Raw genomic sequence first — 24,307 nt, 5'->3', positions numbered from 1 at the left:
ATTATTTGATATTCTGGTCTCATAGGATTTCTTGCAAATAATAATGTGACACAGCCATCTGTGTGGCTGCATTGCATTACTTATGTGCTTGTGGCAAAATAATCACATAGTGAGTGCTCTGCTAAGATGTCTGCTCTTAGAAGTAAATTCTGTGCCATTTGTACTCAGTCTGCTCCTTCAATTCTGTCTGTGAAACCCAGATGCACTTTGCAAGTGTTGTCTTAATTCTGTCAAATTCTACTCAACCCAGATTACTCTGAGTTGGTTTTTTTTTCCACCCAGTGCAATAGGTTGAGGGTCCACTTGTTTACTCATCACTGCTCCAAAACCCATCATTCCCTTGCAACAATTTGGACCTTAAGCCAGGAAGAAGTTTCATTTCTTCTCAGTAGAGCTGCTCAGTGGTGCTTCCAGCTCTCCTTGGACTGGAATGTATCATTCACTCACCCTAAACTTCTTTTTACAATCCCAACAATGGAAAAAAAAATGCTTTCCAGCATGGTCTGATTTGACATCTGGGACAACATCCAATGACTAAAATATCATTAGTGAGATCTAATCTCATCTCTTAGTGAGAGCCAGGGAGAAATCCTACCCATTTCAGAAATAAGAAAGCTACAATAAAAAGGGCTGTAAGTTGGTCTCCAGCCTACATGGTGATTACCCCAGGGTAGAGTTACAGAATTGCTGCTGTTTTGGGGCCTGGACACAATACCTCAATGTGATACTTGAATATTTTGTTGGTTTGGGGTGGGGTTTTTTTGGTATTTTTCTCTTTAATACAAACCATGTTAAAATCAGCCTTCTTTTTGATCCATCAGAGCCTTCCATTCAGAGCACTGTTTAACTTCACCCTTCAGTGACCAAACTGGGGAATCTGCCTGATGCTGGCAGAGCCCCCACTGGAAATCAGGAGTGTAACTTCTGCTACGTTCAACTTAAGTCCTTGTGTCTTGAGTAAATGATACTCGTTGGCACTTTGCCTCCAGGAAATAAATTTGTGTAACTCAACTCCTGGAAAAAGCTCTTTTAGGGCAGCTGGAGGTTTATTGTCCTGATGGGCTACACACTGTCTCCAGTGTGAGTCTTTCCAAGTAAGCTCTTTCTCAAAATTTCTCATCATTTTCACACAGTTAACCTCTAGGCAATGAAATACTGGTTTCAATTTACATCTTAGCTCTTCTCAGCTCTTTCCCTAAAAGTAGACCCTAATCTGTATCTTTCAGTTTCCTTTAAATACTTCTTTTGGACATAGCCTCATGAGTAGTCTGAATTTTATGAAGTTGTTAGGACACCCAAAGGAGCATCTGTGTCCAACATATGAGGAAACCCACATTTTTTTGTTTGCATTGGTTGGTTTGCAATGTTCAAAGCTGTCTGCCATGTCGTAATGAATAAGATTTTCCATGGAAATATTAGGTCTTGTATCATAGAATCATAGAATTAGCCGGGTTGGAAGGGACCTCAGAGATCATCTAGTCCAACCCTTGACCCACCGGAGCAGTTGCTAGACCATGGCACTGAGTGCCACATCCAGTCTTTTTTTAAATGTCTCCAGGGACGGAGAATCTACCACCTCACCGGGCAGTCCATTCCATGGCCTAATCACCCTCTCCGTGAAGAAATTCTTTCTAATATCTAACCTAAACCTCCCCTGGCACAACTTAAGACTGTGTCCTCTTGTCTTGTTGAAGGTCGTCTGTGAAAAGAGTCCAGTTCCCACCTCGCTACAGCCTCCTTTCAGGGAGTTGTAGACAGCAATGAGGTCTCCCCTGAGCCTCCTCTTCTTCAGGCTGAACACCCCCAGCTCTCTCAGCCTCTCCTCATAGGGCCTGTACTCGAGTCCCTTCACCAGCCTGGTTGCCCTCCTTTGGACCTGCTCCAGGACCTCTACATCCTTCTTAAACTGAGGGGCCCAGAACTGGACACAGTACTCGAGGTGTGGCCTAACCAGCGCTGAGTACAGGGGAAGAATCACCTCCCTGGACCTGCTGGCGACGCTGTTTTTGATACAGGCCAGGATGCCATTGGCCTTCTTGGCCACCTGGGCACACTGCTGGCTCATGTTCAGCTTCCTGTCAATCCAAACTCCAAGGTCCCTTTCTGCCTGGCTGCTCTCCAGCCACTCTGTCCCCAGCCTGTAGCGCTGCATGGGGTTGTTGTGGCCAAAGTGCAGGACCCGGCACTTGGCCTTGTTGAACCTCATCCCGTTGGAATCGGCCCAGCTCTCTAGTCTGTCCAGGTGTATATCACTATCTAGTCCTCCTAATTCTTTCTCTATTTCACTGTCAAGCAAAGAAGATCCTGCTAGGAGAAATCATATTGTGTTTTTAAAATCTGCTTACTAGAAAACTGAGTTTAGTGCTTGTAGCATTTTTTGTATTCTATTTTGAGCAATGCAGCAGCCTCTCTAATAGATTCAAAAGCAACCAGTAGTGGCTTACAGTGCATTATTTGCAAATCCCCTGATTTGCTGGGAAGCTTGATCACAGATGAGTTGGTGAAAAAGTCTTCTATTTGCAGCTGCTGTCCTCTGGACAACTTTTCTTCCCTTTCAGTCCCTCTCATAAAGATGGGTAGATTGCCTCTAATTCATCTTGCAGTGTCCTGGAATGTAATGCTTCCACAACACAAAAATATATTTCTATTTTTAAGATAATTTATCACTTCCATAGAAGGAGAAAGCAAATCCTGACACATTTCTCAAAAGCTGTGGTGTATGTCTGGAAGGTTGGTGCCTATCTATGTTTTCCAGCTCAGAGTAAGTTTCTCAACATTTTAGATTTATGGACTTCTGTGGTTTTAAAAAGTTGAAAGGAGTTCATAGGGACAGGAGTATATTCATGAACTCAGGCTGCTTTCTTATGAGAATAGACTTTATTTGTTTAGTTTCTGAGGGAAAAATATGATTTGTTTTTATCAGGGAAGCTAAGAAATCACAGACAACTGTAAAAGACAACTAATGAAAAGGGCTGACAAAGTGGGACTGGAGGGAAAGGAACGTGCTAGGCATTTTTCTGTCTTCAATGCCAATCAGTCCTCATTTTACCCCAAAACTACTACTGTTTTCATAGAATCATAGAATTGGCTGGGTGGGAAGGGACCTCAGAGGTCATCATGAGGAACTACATCCTCTTGTTCCTATACTGCAGAAACAAAACCCAGTTATTTGAGTTCTTTTCCAAGGGAAAAAAAAAAAAAGTACATGTTCTTTGATAGAATGTCATTCTAAAGGCCTCTAGATAAGAGATATTACAAGCAACTTAGTATTTCTAGCATTGTATTCAGGCTAGTTGCTAAATGGACTAGATGATCATTATAGGTCCCTTCCAACTGAATTATTATATTCTAAAATACGTGTTTGTGTTTCCTACACACTTCTGTAGCAGTAGCAGAACGATCTGTTGCCAGTCCACATCTTTTCTAGGCTTCCATAGTTGAATTTTAGCTTGTCTTAATTACACAGGTTTAACAGAAAAATGCTCTGTTTTAAATAAAACCTGTAAGTTTTGAACAAAAAGCCAGATATTTTAACAATGGTTAGTTAAAGAAGCATATTGAATTATTTCTTTTTAATGACAAAAAGGTGAATATTAAGCCTTTGGCAGGGTAACAGATTCTAGTTGCAAATACATTTTGAACATCCTGAATAAGTTTTTTTGAAGGTATTAACAGCAATGATCATATTCCCCAATCCATGACTCATTTGAACAGCTAAGGCAAACAAACCAAGGCAGATGCATAAGAAGAGAGTTTCAAGATTGTTTCTGCAACGTGAGTTTATCAAGATTACATACACTGAGTGAATGCCTTCTGCTTACCTGTCTCTTTGCTCAGTACAACACAGGAAAGCATGGCTTTTGTAAATCCTGTATAAGTACAAAATTCTCTAGTAATTAAATATTAATTGCTGGCTATGAATTCATTAGGTTTTTGTCTTTGTGCTGCTTGAGACAGGCAGAGGGTTGTTAACCTGCCAAGGTATCTGCAGTGGGATTGGTTACATCATCTGGGGTTACTGAGCTATTTGCATGGTCATTAAGGGATGGATGAGTTAGTTGAGGCTGAGGAGATGTTCCTTGCTCTCTGTGGTTGGTCCTGATGCTGCCTGTGAGACCTCTGGGTTCCTCTGACTACGCTGGGGTCAGCAGAGCAATCACTGTGCCAGGCACCAGACAAAAAGTCAGACAGCTTCTTTCTGCAAGATGAAAAATGAGCTGGCAGAGTTCAGTGATTAAGGCAGTGGTCAAAGAGATTAATGTGACCAAACTGAGACACTAAACTGACCAGACATCATTCACAAACTAGAATTACTCCAGATAATATGACAAAGTGCTCCTGCCCAGAGAGATCTGGTTTTGATGTGCTGGCATCTGAACAAGAAAACTGGAATTAAAAGTCACATGAGTTGTTTCCCACTCTTACCCCTCTTAAATTATTGGGAAGGGCTCATGGGAGAACAGTGAGGCTGAGTGCCAAGGCTGGTGCAAAGTGACCCATTTCAGTCTGCATGTGACTGGCAAGAGGAATTTTAGAGAAACTGTGGCAAAAAGCCTCACGTTTCCACTGCTGAATGCTCCACAATTGATCTCTCCAAGGCAGCAGATGGGAAACAGAGCAAAGCTTTTATAATACAGTGGAACAGAGAGGGACATTTCCAACCCAAATAAATAAAAAGATGAAAGCACAACAAAGAGCACCTTTATAAATGTGGGTAACAAAGGGCTACAAACTCAGCCAGCAAAATGAAGCTTGCTTTTTTTATTTTTTAATCATTTTTTGCAATTACCAGAATTGTTATCAGCCATACAGCAAATGGCACCCCACTAAATGCAAAGCAAATTCCTTCCTGCTCTGCACATTGACTGTAAGAACATTGGTAGAATGAGAGAATAAGATTTCTTTTAACAATTTAAATGAGAGAATAAGATTTTTTTAATGATTTATTAAAAGTGTGAGGTAAATACTTTTCACTGTGTTCTAGGTAATGGTATGTTCCTTTTTTTCCCAATATGATGTGGAAACTAAATTGATCTCATCAGTGCTGGGAGTGTGATTTAGAGCACCATCTGATCAACATGCAGATAGTCAATTCCTAGCAGCTTCAGCCTCAAAACTATGTAATTATTATTGCTGAAGTCTGGACACAAACTAAATATGCTCTGACTCCACAATTTCTGGACTGAAACAATTGCTGAGGGAAGGGATATATCTTTTTCTATCTGCACAGATCTGATAGAAAGTAATTATCTTGGGATTTACATCAACTTTGCTAAATTGGCTCATAATTTAAATTGATGCAAGATGTTAGAAGTGGTTTCCTAGGTTTCAGAAACAGTTTTCTTGCAATGCTCAGGGCCACAAAGCAGCTGCCTAGGTATGGGAGACCATTCTACTTACGTGATCATTCTGAATTTAATTCACAATGAATTCACATGACTTTAAGTCAGGTGAAAACAACTCAGAAATGCTGTCCATAATTTGCTGTTGCATTTGTAAAAAGCTAATAACATTTTTCTGAAGTGTTAAGATGCTACTACTCTGCTTTTTGCTGCTAGCCAACAAATGGTTTGTCACAGGTTTGTTTTTTTTTTTAATTCCCCCCTTCAAAACAGATGTTTAATGGCAGTTTCTGCCTGGAATTACTTTTTTCTGCAGACAAAATGGTGTCTTCTTTCTCTCCTTAGCAGGTAGTGCTGCAAACACCATTCACTAACAGGATTTAAGTATTTTCCAAGCAAGATGACAAGTCTGTAGATGGTCTGACCTGGCAATTTCCAGCTATTCCCTGGCAGTACCTGAAGTGATGAACTAATTTGCAGGCAAGTCTGTGTGTTTAGGTGTCTGTATGGTGGTTTTTTTCCTGGCAGAGCTGTTGTTCTGCCCACCTGATGAAGCTGCATGGTGATGCTCCCTTTCTCCCTGGGGGACCCATGGGCTTGGCCAGGTCTCTGCCAGGCAGCTCCCAGCCAGGCTGGTTCAGAGCCCCACCAGACAGCTCTCACAGCAAAACTCTGTGAGGATTTAACCTTCATTATGTCAAAGGGGCCCTTGAATATTCATTTCTTTTCAGAAATAATGGTTCTGAAAGTTCCCAGCACTGGCTAGATGGTAACATTTTGCTCCCACTAGTCTCACCTATAAAAGATGAGGGTCAGGATCAAGTGGATGAGTTGATTGTAGCACAATGTAATGTCTGCTGGCCTATTTTTACCCTTGGAAGGAGCTAGAACCCTTTGTTCCCATTTTCTATTCATTTATGCCTATTTGCTAAGTAATTCTTTTCTTCTTCATCTTTCTATACCCTGCCACCTTAATCTTGCTGACATCTTACAATAGTTAATGAGAAAGAGCTCCCTGTCTTTTCATGGCTCACTTTCCATCTTGTAACTCTAAGGCATCAGATGATGTTTGCATGGCTTGAAAATGTTGTGTTGCACTTCTCTTTTGAAGAATACATATATATTAACAGAGCTGAAACCAAGAGCAATAATGACAGCCTTATAAACATGATTACTAGCTGAGACACAAGTACAGGCACTCTCTTGAATATATCATCCAGGTATTATTTTCAGCTTCAGACCTGAAAGCAATTTCCATATTTTATAGACAAAAACATGACACCTATCTCTAGGAGAAGCACAACCAATCTGGTATCTTTGGAAACACGATGCATCTTCTAAATAACCCTGTTCCAGGGATATCTGAACACTCTCTGTAATACACCCTCTGTCATGAGGGTATTTTAATGAATTCCAGTTCCTTTAAAGCCCATCATCTACTTAAGACATGCAAATACTTTAACAAGCAAGATCTCAAGAGACAATGTGGTCAGAGCAAACAATTACACTCTATTAAGACAGTGCTCAAGCCCTAATGTAATTAACACTGCCAGAAAAAACAAAAGCAGTGAGAGGGGTTGGATGTGCTCTCAGGGTGTTTTCAAAAATCAGAATAAGAAAATCCAGGTGGCTGAATAAACTGTAAGCTACTGTTTATGCTTTAATGTGAAAGAAGGAATTAGCACTTGAGCAGGTTGCAGTCTCAGCAGAGATGACTTTGCAGGGCCCTTCCTTAGTTTCTCTCCATGTGTTGAAATCATTGCAGGAGAATTAGGAGAATTACTGAGCCAGGCACTGCTGAGCTGTTACCTATATACCAGGTACACCTTGTCTTCTCATGCTAGTTTACCTGCTCTGTGACTGAAATAAAGAATGTTTTATTAAAAGAAATCCTAACTACATGGATCAAGGAAACTGTTCTTTTTATCTGAGGAGGGGAGATGTTGGCTTATGCCAGTATATGCCATATACAAGAAAGATTTCCTGCTTCTTCCAGACTGCAATCATGCCCAATGATGTCTGTTCTTCTAGGGTAATATCCGGGTTTAGGGTTCACCAGCCTCTCCATGCATACCCCCTTTTAAATCCTTTGGAAACAAGTGGAGATATGGACCTCCAGGTCTGGTAATTTTGGTATTAACTGAGTTAAGATGGAAAGATAGAACATTTAGAAGATACTGCAAAGATGTAGGTTCTGATGTTTTGAGCTGTGGTAATTTTCTGTTTGCAGCTGTCCTAGTTCAAAGCAATAATGTAATATAGGTACCTTTGTCTTTCTTATTCCTGACTGAATTTTTTTCACTGTTCTTGAGAAACCTGTTAAAAAAAGATCTTTACTAACACGAACCTCTACCTGTTGTTCCAAACATAGTTTTGGAATATCCTGAACCTTCATTTCCTCCTCAGCAGTCATCCTGTTGAAGATAAAATATTCCTACTCTCATTCATTTTTTGGTTTGTGTGTGTGTGTGGTTTTTCTAGGGTTATTTTTGTTTTGTTTTTCAGTCATAAAGTATCCTGAAACAACAGGAAATACCCAAGAGACAGTAGAAACTCTGCTAGCCCACTGATGGCTGTAGCTCTTCAGACACTGAAGTTCATTAGAGAAATTATCTCTAAGCTGGACAATGACCCTCAGGAGGCAATGCCAAGCTCATTACAGGTAAAAGTCATCTACCTTTGCTTGTACAGATTCAAATAATATTCATAGGTCCATAATACATGGAAATTAAAGGTCTTGAGTAAGTCTGAAGCAGTGGCTGAATTGTTAGCATGCTGGTATGGCTGACTTGAGAACAAATTCCCATCAGATTTTTCATGGGAACTATCCCAAACCTGGTCTAGAACACAATGACTTGTGAGCTTCAGTTTCAAGAAGCAGCCATACTGTACATTAGGACTTATTCAAAGCCTCCTTAAAATTCTCTTTGCTTTTACCCACAGGCTAACTCAACTCTTCTTCCCTCTGGCTAAATGCATGCTAGCAGAGAAAAAATTTATTTCCTGTAACCATGCTGCCTTCAGCAATTTCAAATAGCTCTAAATTATGTGTAAGCATCTCATTTCTTATTGATATTTCTTCTCTAATGTTACTGAGCACATAGGTCTGTTCTATTCATGTAGGGTTTTTTCTTTTTTTGGTGTCAGTAATGTCAGTTCCAAATTACTGACCCTGTTTGAGCACTCACTGTTGTACAGACTGAAGGATTAAGCAAGTATAAAAATTTGTGTGTTCTTTTCTCCTCAATCCTGGCTCATAATTTGTTTTCTTTTAGAATTTATAAAGCCTTGCAAACTTCAGATACTTTTAATGGTCTGTCTGCTTTAGTGTTACCATAAAACCTTTTAACATTCACCTTTACATTCTTCAGGAGGTGACCTTTAGCTTTCTCTGGAAATACTAAGACAAGAATTAATTCTGCCTCTCCAACAATATCAAATTTCTGTCACCAGCATCCTCCTTTTGTTCCATAATGATCCTCTTAATGTCTGTCTTGAGAGGTTGATTAACTACATAGGGAGCTTCAGATGTGGATGGGAGGACCTGGGAACAACTCCACGGATGCATTCAGGTCCAACAGTGTGAGTTACACTTCATTACCTAGGGTGCATATGCAAGCTCCTGCTATTCATATAAATACAATATAGCCTCCATTGTGTGCTATACATCAGCATTTGCATATTTCTTCCTAAGCACAAAAGAGTTATGCTGCTCAGCCATTCTTGCAATGCCCCTTGACTCATGGCCTGAGGTTTTTTTCATCCCCATTTTTTCCCACTAGTCAGAGACAGTGACTGTCAGATCTTCCTTTTCAGCTCTAAGAAAATAATAATACCAAGATAGAGCTAAATCTGAATATAATTCAGTGGTTGGATCTCTCCCTTGTTCCTTGCAATAAAGTTGGTTGGGCCAGGATTTAGAGTTTGGTAATGTGGTTAAATATGGAGACATTACAACTGTCCTCTTCAGTGCAGCAGCTCTGAAATATAACTTGTTCTTCTAAAATTCACCTCTTTATTACTAAATTCACCTGATAATTTCCTTTATAGATTACATCCTGATAAAATGAAACCCCTCCCACCTCCTATATTAAAGTATTGTTTAAAGAAAATGCATTACATACAGAAGTTACTCATCACTTCTCCCCTATGCTTCTTATCCCTTTTTCCTGTCTCCAGAATCATTCTTTAATCCTGCTTGCACATTTTCCAAAATAAAAGCCTCAAAAGTTGCTGTAATATGGGAAAGTGTCAGCTCTAATAACACATCTGATTGGAATACAGTAGACTTTATTTCTCTTCAGAGGAATATAATCTAGTCTTGTATTAATAATACAAGTTATCTTCAGAAAAAGATGCTAAAAAGAACTGAATTTGCTTCTCTTTTTTAAATTCACTTTGTTAAAAAGGTAAGTTCCAGGATTATGTCTGTCATTCAAATAATCAAAATCTTATTTTCTCTGCTTTACCACTGTGTCATCTACAGCTGGATTTGCCTCCCCTTGCCTGATAGAAATGTAATATTTCTTACTCATGCATTATTGCTATAGCCTGGACTGATTAACTTTTAGTTTTTGCTGTAATGCTAAGGTTTTATTGCACCATTATTTAAGAATCCTTTGGTTTTCCAGTTACTCCTATTTGAGCATACTCTGATTTTGAAAGCAGACATTTCTATTTTTCAGCTCCTCATCTGCATTACCCACCCTGACTCTTTCCTTATATTTAAAGAATTTGCAGCAATGGGAGGACCCCAAATCTTTCAAATGTCTTGAGAAAGGGGGCAGAACAGAAGCAGACATTATTTCTGTGTTGAAACTTGACTAGACCTTGGTTTTCAGACAAGTTTCCATTTCAAGTTTTGTTGTGAAAAACAGGTTCCAGTAAATGTCTTAATTTAGGTGGAACAGCATATTTTGCTGAAGCTATGATTAGCTGAAAACATCCTGGCCTGCTCTTACAGGAACACAGAAATTATCCCATGCTGTTAGCCTGGTTTGCAGTCTGCTGACTTCAGGAAGCTTTTATGTTGTTTAAGCATCTGCACAAGAAGAGTGAGCTCAGATCATCAGGAAAGCAAAGGAAGAAGCTGCAGCTTCTCATCAGGTCCTTTCTTTTCCTCTTCTCCCAGGTGGCTCCCTCTGTTCTGCTGCTTCCATGGATTTCTCTCTTTCTGGTACCACTGCCTGCATCCTCCCAGCTTCTGCTCCTCTTTGGTCACTGCCATCAAATGCTGATCCTCAGACTCCTTCCTGCTCCTGACCTGAAGGATCCAGGGAGCAACAACCCAGGCAGTGCTGCGTGTTTCTCCTGCTCCCTTCATCCCAGGAATGTTGCCTTCCACAAATCATATTCTGTTGATGTCCCACAGCTCAGTGAAAGCTCTTCCCTGTCTTACACCTTCCCTTGTTTTGAGCTCAGTCACTGCTGTTTCCCATTTTAGTCCCACTGTTTCTTTCCAGCTGTCAAGGAATTTTTCCCTCTCTTCAGCTATTTGTATCCCATTCCCAAAAGACACAGCTGGAGCTTGAAAGTGCTAATTCAATCCACACCTCCAACTGGGAAAGTTAAACTAATAGCCAGAGGTCCTCAATATTTTTAAAAATCACTGCACTGAAGGGCTTGAGTATCCTGAGTGTAGCCTGAGGTTAACCCAGAAGCTTGCAGAAATCTGCTATTAAAGGACCCAGTGGGACCAAGGTATTATTTCTTCCCAAAGCTTCAGAAACAAAATGTAGCACTTTGAACTGCAGTGCCTAATTGTGAACCTTCAAAGCATTAAATATTTTGACAGCTGGAGGAGAAAACTTGTCCTGGAAACGTCCAGGGTTGTTATTCATAGTGATGCAATGAGTAGAAAATCTAGTTACTTTATAAAAAAGTGAAACCTTGCATTTTCTGATGTTATTTAGATAACGTTTTCCTTTGCAATGGAAAAAGTGGAAGTGAAAGAAATCCTTTCTAGGTGGTTATTATGTAGTGAAAAATGCTCTGATAGCTTTTTTGTTAGACTGGTCTGAATAATACTCAAGCAAGACAAGACTTCTTCTGACTTTAAGGGTCTTTGGGTGAGGCTCTTAACCATTATAGAGAAGATAGCTTGATATTTGCATTTGTATGCAATAAATTACCCACTCTTGACTTTATGCTGTTCCAGCCTTAACCAACTTCCCTTACACCCCCCCCACAAAGTACTTGCACTGCCTGCTGGCACAAAGAGGTTGCTCCATGAAGCATCCTGCTTCCTCCTTCCCATTCCCACACAAAAGGCTAATGAACAGGAGCACGGGCCAGTTTTTTATCCAGGAATCATCAGGAGCAAAAGGAGCTACACATTTGAAATACCTAGGAATAAATCTACTTAGAACCAGCTCCTAGTCAAGCACAACACAGCCCCAGAAGAGAGAGGATGTTTAAAGTCTGAGCATCTGATGCTGTGACTTACTCAACTGTGCTGCTTCACTGAGTGGAAAATCTGGTTACTTGAATGTATAAAGAAAATGAAGACTTATATTTTATGACAGAATCTAAATAACATCTTATCTGTCCAAGTGAAGATCATGTCCATTACACTAGAATGGTTATGTACATCATCATTCTACTTTACATTGTTAGAGTGCTTTTACATCAAAAATGTCATTTTATCTTCCAGCAGACATCCTGGGGTTTCTTCTGCAGCTTCTCTGTCCTCCTGCTCTGCCCTTGCTGCTCACTGTTTTACTACCACATACTTTGAAACTGTATTTATATTTTCTGAGGTGTTTTTCACAGGATGGAGCAAAATGTATTTATAACATGAGCAAATTCTTAATTTTCAAACATAAGAAAGGTATTTCTTTATTGAGAAAACTGTCTGTACTTAGAGAAGCAAGTGTATTATTAGAAGCAAGGTCTCACCATAAAAGCTTTAAATGGTGTTTTAAAGCTTTTTAAATACAGTGTGTTGTCTTTGTGGCTCTGTAAATCACCAGCCTGTTAGAGGTCAAAAGATTATCATTTAGAGAAAGGTTTCAGTCTTTATGCAGGAAACTGGTAAACCAAAGTTATATAAATAAACTCTTTGCCCTGAGACTCAGTCATGTGGCAAAATATATCTTTGCTGTCAAATGCAGAGATGCTAATATGAAGCATTGTTTTTATGTGGTACTCATGGAGAGGAGCATTTTATTTATTGTGACAAAGTGAGGCTACTCTCACTGTTCCTAACTCTTTACCCAGAAAGATCAAGAATTTACAGCAGGCCACCTACTGTGATGAGGTATGTGCAAGAAGGGAGCATTTCTCAGAGTCAATAAGCACCCCTTCTACTCATTCAGAATTTCCTTTTTATATTTAACATGGGAATAGGCACAACATTCCAATATTGTGACTCAAATATTATTATTTTTCTATTTCTTACACATATCTTGAATCCTGAGTTCATCACAGAATAGGTTTATAGTAAAATTACCAATCTGCCTGAAGAGATGTGTGAATGTATACATAGATTTCAAAGAATCTGGGTGTGAAATATGACTCAGGTGTAAGGTATATAGCACCATGCTTCTATGTTAACCTCTAATGAAATTCTAATAAGCTCAAATATTTCAGCTTTGATCCTTGACCATCCACAGCTTTGCCAGCCAACAACACTGTAATTAGGATTTAAGAATATGGGCACATAAATGACTGTAATTTATAATGCAGAGTTCCAGAAGCTTTTAAAACTCCCTTTAAAACTCCAGAGGCAGGAGGAATGTAGCCCCCTGACTCCTACAAGCATCTAGACACATGAGTAGAAGGAATTCTTTCCTTTGCAAAACATGCTGGTGCACATTTATATTTTTAGTCTTTTTTTCATACACCGGTGGTTCAGTGCTGAAAGAAAGTTCTCCTGATCTGAGTTGATATCTAACAGTCAAAGTTGTTCTCTTGACTCTGAATCCTCCAGTGACTGGGAAGCTGATTCCTAATGATACGTGGATGCACTGAATTAGAAAAGACAGTTTTGGAGCAGTGACATGTTTCTACAGTGCCCACTCCACTGAGATACATCCAACAGGAGGTAGGAGCATTCTGTGGAAAACTTCTCCTGCCCACTCTTTTTCTTCCTTCTCTTTTCCTCTTTTTCTCTCCCCTGATTGCAACTGGAAAAGAAAGCTCCCTGAAAGCCAGGGGGCCAAATGGATGGGGGGAACTCCACAGTTTTACTCCCTGGTGAAAAAGAGCTGAAATTGTGGCTCCTGAATGGAACTGATCCCATCAGTGGCACAAGCAGTTTTGGCTGGTTTGCAGCTTGGCAGCCCAAGATCTTATCCTAATTTCACCCTAAAGCAGCTCAAACAGGCTGTAAAAGCTTTGAACTGACACCCAAACTTTTATTTTTTACTTCTGAAATTTCCAAGCAACACCAGATGATTTCTCTATGATGCTTAAGTGTCTTAAACTGCTGTTTCAGTTTGTTGCCTTCACAGAACGTCCATAAATCTAACACATTTTTCCAGGCTAAGACTTCATGTGACATTCTCATTATTTTATTTAATGACATTTCTGAGGTGTTATCCAATCACTCTAAGCCATGTATTCATTGATTTGCACATTTAGGATGATGCTCCTTCCCTACCTAGTTGTACCTATATAGAATAAGCACATCCCTTTTGCCTTTGGATACTAAACACAACTCTCCTACTAAAACATTTTTCCCACATCTTCCACCAGAATGCAAAAGGAAATTTCTTTCATACTTTTATGAACTTGCAAATCCCATGAGCAATGTATACCTTTCTAGCCCAGATTTCCTTTGGTTTTGCTAAACAGAGAAGAAATAAAGGAAAAAAATCCTGTAAGATGTCACAATCTCCATCTGTCTGTAACAAGGAGAATCCAAACAATCTAAAAATGGCTTCTTCCTCCAGAAAGCCCTTAAGGAATACAGCTCAGACTCCAAAAAGCATCTTTGCAATGCTATATATACAGATATATATATACATATATATACACCTATATGCTACATACAGAAGTTTCTGACATGGACAAATTTATTACATTCAGGATAGATTTTGTCACAAATGTTCACTTGAGTGGATGAGTGAACTTGGCCTTTCCACATACAAATATAGGCACAATAATGCCTAAGAAAATAGCCCCTGGATCTCATCTGCCATTGAGCTCACATCTTTAGAAACTGTGCCATTCCTGCTAGAAGAAAATTGGAAGATTTCTGAGCAAAATTTGGGCATGAACACTTGAAAAGGAAGATGACAGCTGCTTCTGTTTGCCAATGACAAAACTGGAGCACCTTAAAAAAAAAAAAAAGCAGCAAAATAACTTAAAAAACCAATGTGACTTCATTGTAATTTAAAATTTAATTTTCTTTTATTAATTTAGATATAGTGCTGATTATGTATGTGTGTGTGGATGCTTGTATTGATATGTACATACCTATAAAAAGAGTTATCATAATGGATTATGCTTTTATTAGCAAATTTGCAGAACCAAAAAATAACTGTGGTTGAGGTGAGGAAAAATATCCAATGTTTAGAAATAATATTTATATTCAATCAAGCAGCCTTATCAGGAGTTTTCATGGGTAAAACCAAAATCAACAGGTCATTCAATATCATGGGGGTTTTTTAATATAATGAAACTGAATTATCACAATCACCACCACCACTGGTATTTCTCTTGATTTTCCACCGTAATGACAATAATTCACCATGGAATTTCACCCAGCAAGGTTTTATTGAGAAGCCATTTTACAGCACAACACAAGGAGTTAAGAACATCCTTACTCAAGAGGCTCCAACTCAGTGTAACAGCTTCAAATGGAATCAATTCCAGCAATATAGTTCAAGACCTACTTTTTCTTTATATATATATTTTTAATTTTTTCATAATTTTTTTTTCTTTCTAGGCAGTAAAATAAAGGTCTTCAAGCCCACAAGAAGTTCTGCAGTCACCGTGTGTTTTTCTCTGAGGAAATTACTGCTTTTTCATCTGCCATTCATCTCATCCACATAGAAACAAAGTGGATTTTCAGGTCAGATATCTCTCTTACAAATAAATAAGGTGTTGTTTAAAAGTTTAGTTTGAAAAATTATAGTAAAAACCTAGGTATGTGACTTCTGTGTATATAAGGAACTTAGATGGGTACAGTATTGAGAGATGTTTGAATCCCCTGTCTCCACCAGAACCAAGTGAGTTCTTGGCTGGGCTCTACAAGTGATAGAAACAAAGTCTTCCTGAGCTCAAGATTTTCCTGAACTGACTCACATTGGTTTAGCATTTCCAAAATATAACTTGCAGAAAAGTCAGACTTTTACAGGGGCTATTGGAAACTGGGAGACCTGGGCAGTGTGACCAAGATTCAGCTCTGTCCTGGGAGTTCTGAATCATGACAATGAAAATATTTTTCTTGGAATGGATCTGGAATATAAATAATTGATTTTTTTTTTTTACTTTATTTAAATTAATCTAAAGAAAAAAATCTCCTGTTTCAATTTTTAAATGAATCAATTCTTATAATTGAGTTACAAAGACTGGTATATAAGTAATGGGAGTTTCCCAAGCAGATCTCTCCCAAGTAAACATCCAGGCTGGCCAAGAAGGAACTTACTGCTTTGAGGATTTTTTCCCCTCTGCAGTATAAGCTTATAAAAACCACTGTCCATTGCCAGGTTTATGATTCTGTGAGCTAAAGAGATGGGAAACTGGCTACTGCTACTGGGAAGCATGAAATGCCCCTTCAAGTTGTCCTGATCATTTGTTCTTGTTGGCTGCAGCCAGCTTGGGAGGCATTTTGGCATTGAGGCTATTTCCACTCTGTGGCATTTGTTTCTATTTGGGATCTAAACTTCTTTCAATTAAACCTTGTTCCCTTGTTTTCTGCCTGCTCAGAAATGCAGGGATCAGGAACTAGTATATAATGATATTATGTTTAAAAATAACTGATTTATCAAGTCTGATTTTTTTTTAATGCCAATCTGTGTTCTGACATTCTCTGATCAATAACTATAGTCTGTATTAAAAACATTTAAGCAGTTGTAATTTCTGTGCAAATTTTAACTTCTTGACTTTATTCATCCTTCCTGAGGACCTAAAATTGTTGCCCACTTGAAAGACAATTTTTATTTGTATGTCTGTAAAATATATATACAGAATAATACATATATGTGCATATACTTGGAGACATGTTGCCATGTAAATGAAAGATGAACCTTCATATATATTCTACAAAAAAAATATTGCATGGGCAGATCCCATCACAAGAACTCTGACATGATTCATAGGCTCTAATAGATTTCACTTCCAAGTAGTGCGTATTCTTCAGTCTTGTGAAGAAGAACTTCTTGCTGTTAAGAACACATTTAGACTGGGTAAAACCCCTTTTCCCTTTTCTCTTTCTTCCCTTTCTTCCCTTTCTTCCCTTTCTTTTTCCCCTTTTTCCCCTTTTCCCCTTTTTCCCCTTTTTCCCCTTTTCCCCCTTTTCCCCCTTTTCCCCCTTTTCCCCCTTTTCCCCTTTTTCCCTTTTCCTTTTCTCTTCCGCTTCTCCCCTCTCCCCTTTCCCCCACCCTCTCCCTTTCCCCTTTCCCCTTTCCCCTTTCCCTTTCCCCTTTTCCCTTTCCCTTTCCCCTTTCCCTTTCCCCTTTCCCCTTTCCCCTTTCCCCTTTCCTTTCCCCTTTTCCCCTTTTCCCCTCTTTTCCCCTTTCCCCTTTCCTCTTCCCCTTTCCCCTTCCCTCCCCCCCCCCCTTCCCCTTTCCCCTTTCCCCTTCCCTCCCCCCTTCCTTTCCTCCCCCCTTTTTCTTTTCCTTTTTCCCTTTCTCTTTTCCCTTTTCCTTTTTCCCTTCCCCTTTCCCTTTTCTTTTTCCCCTTTCCTTTTTTCCTTTCCCCCTTTCCCCTATCCCCTTTGTCCTTTGTCCTTTCCCCTTTATCCTTTCTCTTTTCCCCTTTCCCTTTCTCCCTTCCCCTCTCCTTGCAATACTAATGGCCAAAGCAGAAAGCTTTTGAACAGCATATTTTCTTGACTTGTGAGCTCTTCCCAAATATTTCACAGCTCTTTCCTGCTCCAAGCTTTCATAACTGGGATGGGAGTTAATGAGCCCCACATGTCCTGGCTCCCAGCATATGGTCCCCTGCATCAGCAGAACCACCCTGCTCCTCCGTGCAGGGTCATGAAAAATTACATCCTCTCTCAGTACCTTTGTCAAATCTCCTTTTGCTGTTGTTGTTTATACTCTGAGGACTCGATTTCCCTGTCAGCTGGCCCTAAAAATGGTACAGTGAATTCAGAACACAGCAATTTCCCTGCCTAGCTATGAAGAGAGCAGACAAAGCAGCACTGCACCACTCCATTCTCTTCTCATTTCCCATGAAATATGATGCCCAGATCAAAGTTTTTGGCTTCGTAAAGCCCTTCACTGAAATCACCCAGTTTACCAAAGGATCTACTCCCCTTGCCACTACAAAATTACTCAGGAGAAAGCCCAAGCTGTGGCACCCACTTTGGATGGGAATGATTCAAATCAAGAATCCATTTAATTTCAGAGAAGTGCTTGTGTAGCTGCAGCTCTACATGTGTATAAACTGCTTTTAAACTGCTCAGGAAACAAATCACAATGAGCAGTAAAAGCAGCAGCAAAAGCAATTCATCTAATAAAGCAAAAAAAAAAATTAGAATAAGGCATCTAGAACAAATACAGTGATAATCATGGGAAAATTCCTCAAAAATGTCAAAGGCCAATACCTAGATTTTTAATATGGATTTTCTGTATCAAAGTAGAGGCCCATATCTAGCTATGTAGGTATTCTCTATTATTGCTGTAGTAAATGCTCACTGTATTTGTGTGCTGTAACAACCCTATAAGGCACATAAAAGGCTGTGATCCTCTGAAGTTGTTTAGCAGAAGAGATTGAGTAAGGGAATAGCCAGTGGCTTTAATTATTACCTTTTTATACTTAAAAGTGTATGGTAAAATTCATGCAGGATGGGAAGAAAAGTCTTATTAACTGGGAAAGAAGTAGCCTTTCTTATAGAGTGTTTAACCAGCCCCAAAAATGAATGCAATCCTATTTCTTTCTTGATTTGATTAGTTATAGAAAGAGGTATTCTAAAGGATAATTTGCTTTGACTGTTAGGAGATCACTGAGTGCATCAGACACTTCAGTACTAAATTGATAAAGCAGAAAAAACTGCTGATAGAACTCACTCAACCACCACTTTTGGGAGCAATCTGGGATTATACTGGTCCAAAAGGATGTGGATTCTGCTTGCTTTATGTAGCATGTGGCACTCAGAAGGAAAGCCTCATCAAGGAGAACACTTAGGGCTGAGAAGTAACTTTAAGGCTTCACGTTTGCAGGTTTGGGTTTGTTTGCCTGTCCCTTACCCCCCTGTATTAAGTGGTAAAAATATTGTGAGAACAATTTTGCATAACAGGAGTCAGCTTTGGAAAGGGGATATGCCATGGAGAGAGGCACAAGTACCAGCTGGGAGCCTGAGAACTGGAAACTGCTATAAAACTGTCTTATTTTTAAATTTTTAACAAAGAATAACTTATTGGGGGACTTCTTGTTAGAAAGGATGGCACAAAGATAACAGAACATTCGTCTGCTGGCAATGTCAGGCTCACTTGATGATTCATAGAGGTCTTTAGTTCAAGGCTGAATTTTACTTGAATTTTTTTTTCCTCTTGTAATAGTTCTGATTCTGCTTTAAATATTCAGTTGCTAGTGTATAAAATAGAGAAGGTTTTCATGGTTTCACAATACTAGGAAGAGAGAATGTGTAATAACATCCAAAAATTATAAAATTATTGTCTTCTGGAAATAGATTTACAGTAGGCTGGTTGCCCTACAAAATACTGATAATGAACTGTCAGAGGAGTGGTCTCTCTCTGTCTCTTCTCTGTATCTCTTGCTGTTTGTGTATATTACACAGTGACAAACCTGATAATCTGCAGGTTGCTCAGCTCCATGAAACTCATTTCACAATTCTTTCAGTGTGGAAAATCTATTTAAAAAAAAACACACCATAATTTCTCTGTTGTGATTTTGGGGCACCGTAAATTAAACCTGGTAACAGAGATAATTTATGTAAATTAGTAAGTAGTAAATAGTAATTTTTGAATGGAAATATCTCTGAAGTGTCCTGATTATTTCATACATGTGTGAATTGTCAGATTACTGAGAGCTTAGCTGAAACCATGTCAATCACTTGGGTCTCATAGGTCCAAGGGTTTATTTCCTTTTTTATTTCTTGAAAAATCATATTCTTTCAGGTGAGTTATGCCTGTTACAGAGCAAACACCTACTCTGTGTTTCAAGGAAATAAATCTATTAATTGATTTTACTAAAAATGGAGTTTCCTTCAGTTCTATTCACTTACGGCAAATGAGAGGTGAATGTGGCCCACATCAGGAGCCCTCCACTGAGAGACTGTTTATCTCCTTTTAATCCTGTTGAAAGGAGGGCTTGGTGCCAGCAGAATTTGGCACAGGAGCAGCTGTTTTGGGAGGATGACTTTACAGAGGCAGCAGGGCAGTAAATAGATGGGATCCGGGCAAACAACAAACACAGAGCTTCCCTCTGCAGCATCCCTGGTGAGAAAAAGAAGGCAGATAGAGACCAGTGACCCCCTAAAGGCAGAAGTAAATCAAACCATCCTGAGCTGTCAGGTGCTAATGAACTGAAATGAGGCTCCAGGAGTAGTTATGGGAATTATTAACTTGTCTGTGCATGCAGTCAATGGGCTTCATCCTTCTCGTGCTCAGATCAACAAACAGATTGGAGTTTATCTTCATTAGCTGTAAATAAAAGCTGGTGGTAAAGCTGAGGAAAAGGTTGTTTGACATTCCTACATGAGCTGGTGTGATGAAAATAATAATCACTTAAGGAAAAGGGTTTTATGGCTTAAATAGAAAACACCCTGGCTGAGCTTCCAACCGGAGCAGACCTGGGGAAAGAGATGCTACAGCTTTCAGAGCACCTATGACAGGTTACAGATTACTTAACTGATTTAAAACCAGTGCAGGTGTTTTCTCTAAAGTGACCATAAACCAAAGCTAAAAACAGAAAAATATCAAACTTGCCAAAACACTGAGGTTTTCTTTATATATGCTTTGTACATTTATCACTGGGCTTTCTAGCTTTCCAAATTCAAGTGACAAATTGTAAGGGACTTTTATTGTTAGCTGTTGGACTTTGTCTTTACCAAGGTGCTCAAAAGAAAGAAGATTTGAATTATGTTATAGAAGCTATATAAAAAATGCTACTTAAACAACACAGGATGGCCAGAACAGTTCCTAGCAATAATACCAAACATTGTCATGGAGCTTTACTTGTGTAACACTTAATCCCAATAGTAATACACCAAATCCACTTAGACTCTGCCCCTTTTTAAAATCAATTTTTCTTTTTATCTGTATCTTGAACTTTAATGGAAATAATCCAGATGCCATACTGTGTGTGCTTGATTTATTCTGCACTTGCTTAGTAGCTTCAGTATGTTATGGAAATCTGTGGAGAGACCAAATCCTAATATCCTAATAGCACAGATGCCCTAAGAAAAGGCATCCACAAACAACAATTGTAAATACATGAAAACTGCAAAAGCAGCTTATCAAGATCCATTATAAAGTTCTCTTTACCAAACTTTCTAAAAAGTTTCTCTAAAAATGTTACATTTACATAAATGCATGCAAATGCATATGTATGTGTATACATATAACCCATATCATTTATTTCAGTGAAAATTCTTTACAGCTACATTTGGAAAGTTAAGTGTGTCAGTTTGTGTTTTATATTCCTGTCACTGTAGTATTACAATTTACTGGTTTAATGAATTTATGGAATTAAAAAAAAAATGCCAGCTGGCTCATTACATCATACTGAAGTGGTCCAGAATCTGACATAGATGTTTTGGACCACAGCAAAAATGTGGGTGTACCCATATTAATGTAGCCTGGTGAGAGAATGCATTCCACTAAGGTTAAGGTTATTTTGAAATAGTCTTGCATATTTATTTTAATTGACGTCTGATTGAAACAAAAATCTTCTTGATGGGTGAAAAGTTGATCCAAATGTCTGCAGAAAACCAGAGCACATAATTTTGCTCTATTTCCTATACACTTCATATTGTTTTGCTGGCAATACAAATGTAAAATTTTAAAGTAGCAAATAACTATAAAATTATATAGCAGGAAAGAGCTACATATACAGAACTCTTTCATTTGAACTAATGGGTTTCTAATGAATTTTATGAATGCTAATATGTCCACAATACATTTCATCCCCTTAAGACAGAATGCAGTACTGCTAAAATGGGGTTGTGTAAATTAACTCTGAAGGGTGGCTGTGTTTCTCTTTCACCCATTAATTGCAAGATGTGAACCCCCCCCCAGCAGCTGATTGCAGAGTTCACCCTGGCTGATTCCTTGCTGGTGGAAATTTGCCAAAGTGATTACATCAACTTCCAACAACCCCCATGTGCGTGACAACAGTCAGCAAACAATTACTTAAAACCCTATAATAAAATTTGTAATTTGACATAATAGACTCTTCTTTCAGGGTTCACATTTCCATGACAAAGCCAAGGGAATTGGGGCAGTTCTGCAAACAAGCCTGAGCTCTGGACATGGTGTGGCCCTGGTCCCTCCTCTCCTCCTGGCTTGCACAACTACTCCAGTGCTGCCTGGAATTTGGGATTAAGCTGGGAAGCTCACTAAAATGCCAACATTTCTTTCCCTTTTAGCCTCTTTAGTGCATCTTTTGATGGGCTGAGGATGCCTGGCTTATATTTTGTCTAACAAGATATCCAGGGGGTTGAGAAAAATAAACCTTTAGTAATGATTTATGGAAACAATAACACTTCCTTGAGTTTTAAAAACATCTGCAAGCAAATGTCATGCCCCTGCCTCGTCCCCAGCTCTCTGTGATATTTTCCATCCTCCTGTGTTACAAAAGCTGAGTCTCAGGAAAGACATGTTGTGGTAAATATAGTCCTGCTTTAATCTAATATTCGTCTGTAAGGTCACAAATGACTATCTGTGCAACCTTTGAAAACTCCAAGATGATCACAGATTCAGGTCTTGAACCCCTTCTGTTTTCTTTGTTGAAAGACAGGGACCCGTGATGGATGTGCAGGAGACAGAGAAGTTTAAACTCTCTCCCTCTTTCTCCTTCCCCTCCTCTCTGCTTTTAGCTGATGATTTATTTGAATAATGTGTGACTTCTCTAATTTTCCATTTATGGGCTGAGAGTTCTTTGTAGCAGATAAAGGCCATAAGGCCAGCAAGGAGGAATTATGCAGCATCTATTGTAAGGATATGTAAAATAATTGGAGTTTTATGTGGGGTGCAGACACTTGGCAGAATGTGAAGTCTTTATCTGCAGATATGTGGTAACATTTTCTTTAGGCTGTGGCTGCCAGAGGAAGAAGTTAATACAGTTCTACTTTACGTGATACCAAAAGGAGCAAAAGTCTCAGTCTTTTCAGTCTGGTTCCTAAATAATTGTAAGTAATGCTGTGTAGTATCTCCTGAATCACAGAGAAAAGGTTATAGAGAAGGCATAAAACCATAGAATGTCATTTTCAGGACTAAAGTGACTTAGACAAAAGGGAAAAGGGGCATTACTATGAATACTCAAAGTGTTCTGGTGGTGCTGTATCCAAGGCTGTTGATTCCAGGTTGTTAGCAGCTATTATGTCAATTTGCTCTTCCTTTCCCAAGTGTTTCTCTCTGTGATCTGTTTTCACAGCCCCTTGGCCCAGGCTCAGAGGCAGAGGAACCCCCACATTGGGTTGGATGGTAATGAGCATTGTCAGAGAGGCAAGAAAATTGAGTCCCCACTCTGGCTGCCTGGCTGAGAGCTGCAGGAGCTGATTGTGTCCATGGTAATGAGACTGAGCAGGCAGCAGATGCTCACGTGCCTTTACAATCCAAATCCCACCAACAAATTCCTCCCACAGAAACGTTGAGGGACGTTTTGGCACCCTGGAGATGGTGATAGACCGGGTCTCAGCCACATGCCACCTGCTAGAGCCATTGTTTAAAAAAAAAAAGGAGGGAAAAAAAAAAAAAAAGCCTATTATGATAACAAAGTTGTTTGCTGTCTGTTGCAATGACTTTATGGCACCAGTTTTACCGGGCTGCAGCTATTGAATTAAAAAACAAAAAAAAAAAAAAAAAGAGAGGAACATCTGATTCTTTAAAGAGAAACATTTGTATTGAGCTCTGTTAACAACTTAGTTGGGAAGCCGGATGTTCAGTATATGTTACATATTCTGCTGATAAACCATTCCTGCCTTTTTCCCATTACAGCTCCCACTGTGCCTGCTTCCTACAGCAGGTTTGTATTTCCACATGTTTTCCCATGACATTGAAGCAAGGAGTGGGTTGGTTTTTTTTTCCCTTCTCTTCTTTTTCCCAGCAAAATCAAGAATAATAATAATAAAAAAATGCAGATACCCATGTGGAGTGCTATCTAAATATTTACTGTAAAATCAAACAAACAACATATTTGGCCCTTATTCACAAAGAAGGGTGGGTGGTGAATTGTGCCTGGGGTTTTGAAGAGAGGAAGGCCATTAAATGACAGCCCTTTGTAACACAAGCTTGCTAAATGCTGCAGTTAGAGGTTCAGAGCCTTCCAGGAAATGTTTGCCCACAAACATCTACTTCTGGAGAAATGGGATCAAATGTCCTTTCTTGCTGCAAGACTTTGTGTCCAGCTTTGCACTCCCGTGAGGTTCGTGCTCCTCAAGACAATTTCAACTGAGCCTGAAGCTGCTCAAAATCCTTCTGGGGATGGCGTTGGTTCCCATCAGTCTTGGGGGGTTAAAAGAAGACAAAAATGTATTTTAAAAGCCTCTGGCTTCCCTCTGGTTCTGCTGGAGGTGATGCTTTCCTTTCACAACAGTTCCCTATGTCCTTACAGCAGGGTGGCCACAAATATCTGCTGGCAGCAGGTACAGATGAGTGGATCTGGAT

The sequence above is a fragment of the Calypte anna genome, chromosome 4B (assembly GCF_003957555.1).
Source record: "Calypte anna isolate BGI_N300 chromosome 4B, bCalAnn1_v1.p, whole genome shotgun sequence".
NCBI classification, from domain to species: domain Eukaryota; kingdom Metazoa; phylum Chordata; class Aves; order Apodiformes; family Trochilidae; genus Calypte; species Calypte anna.
This window is presented reverse-complemented; position numbering follows the sequence as displayed.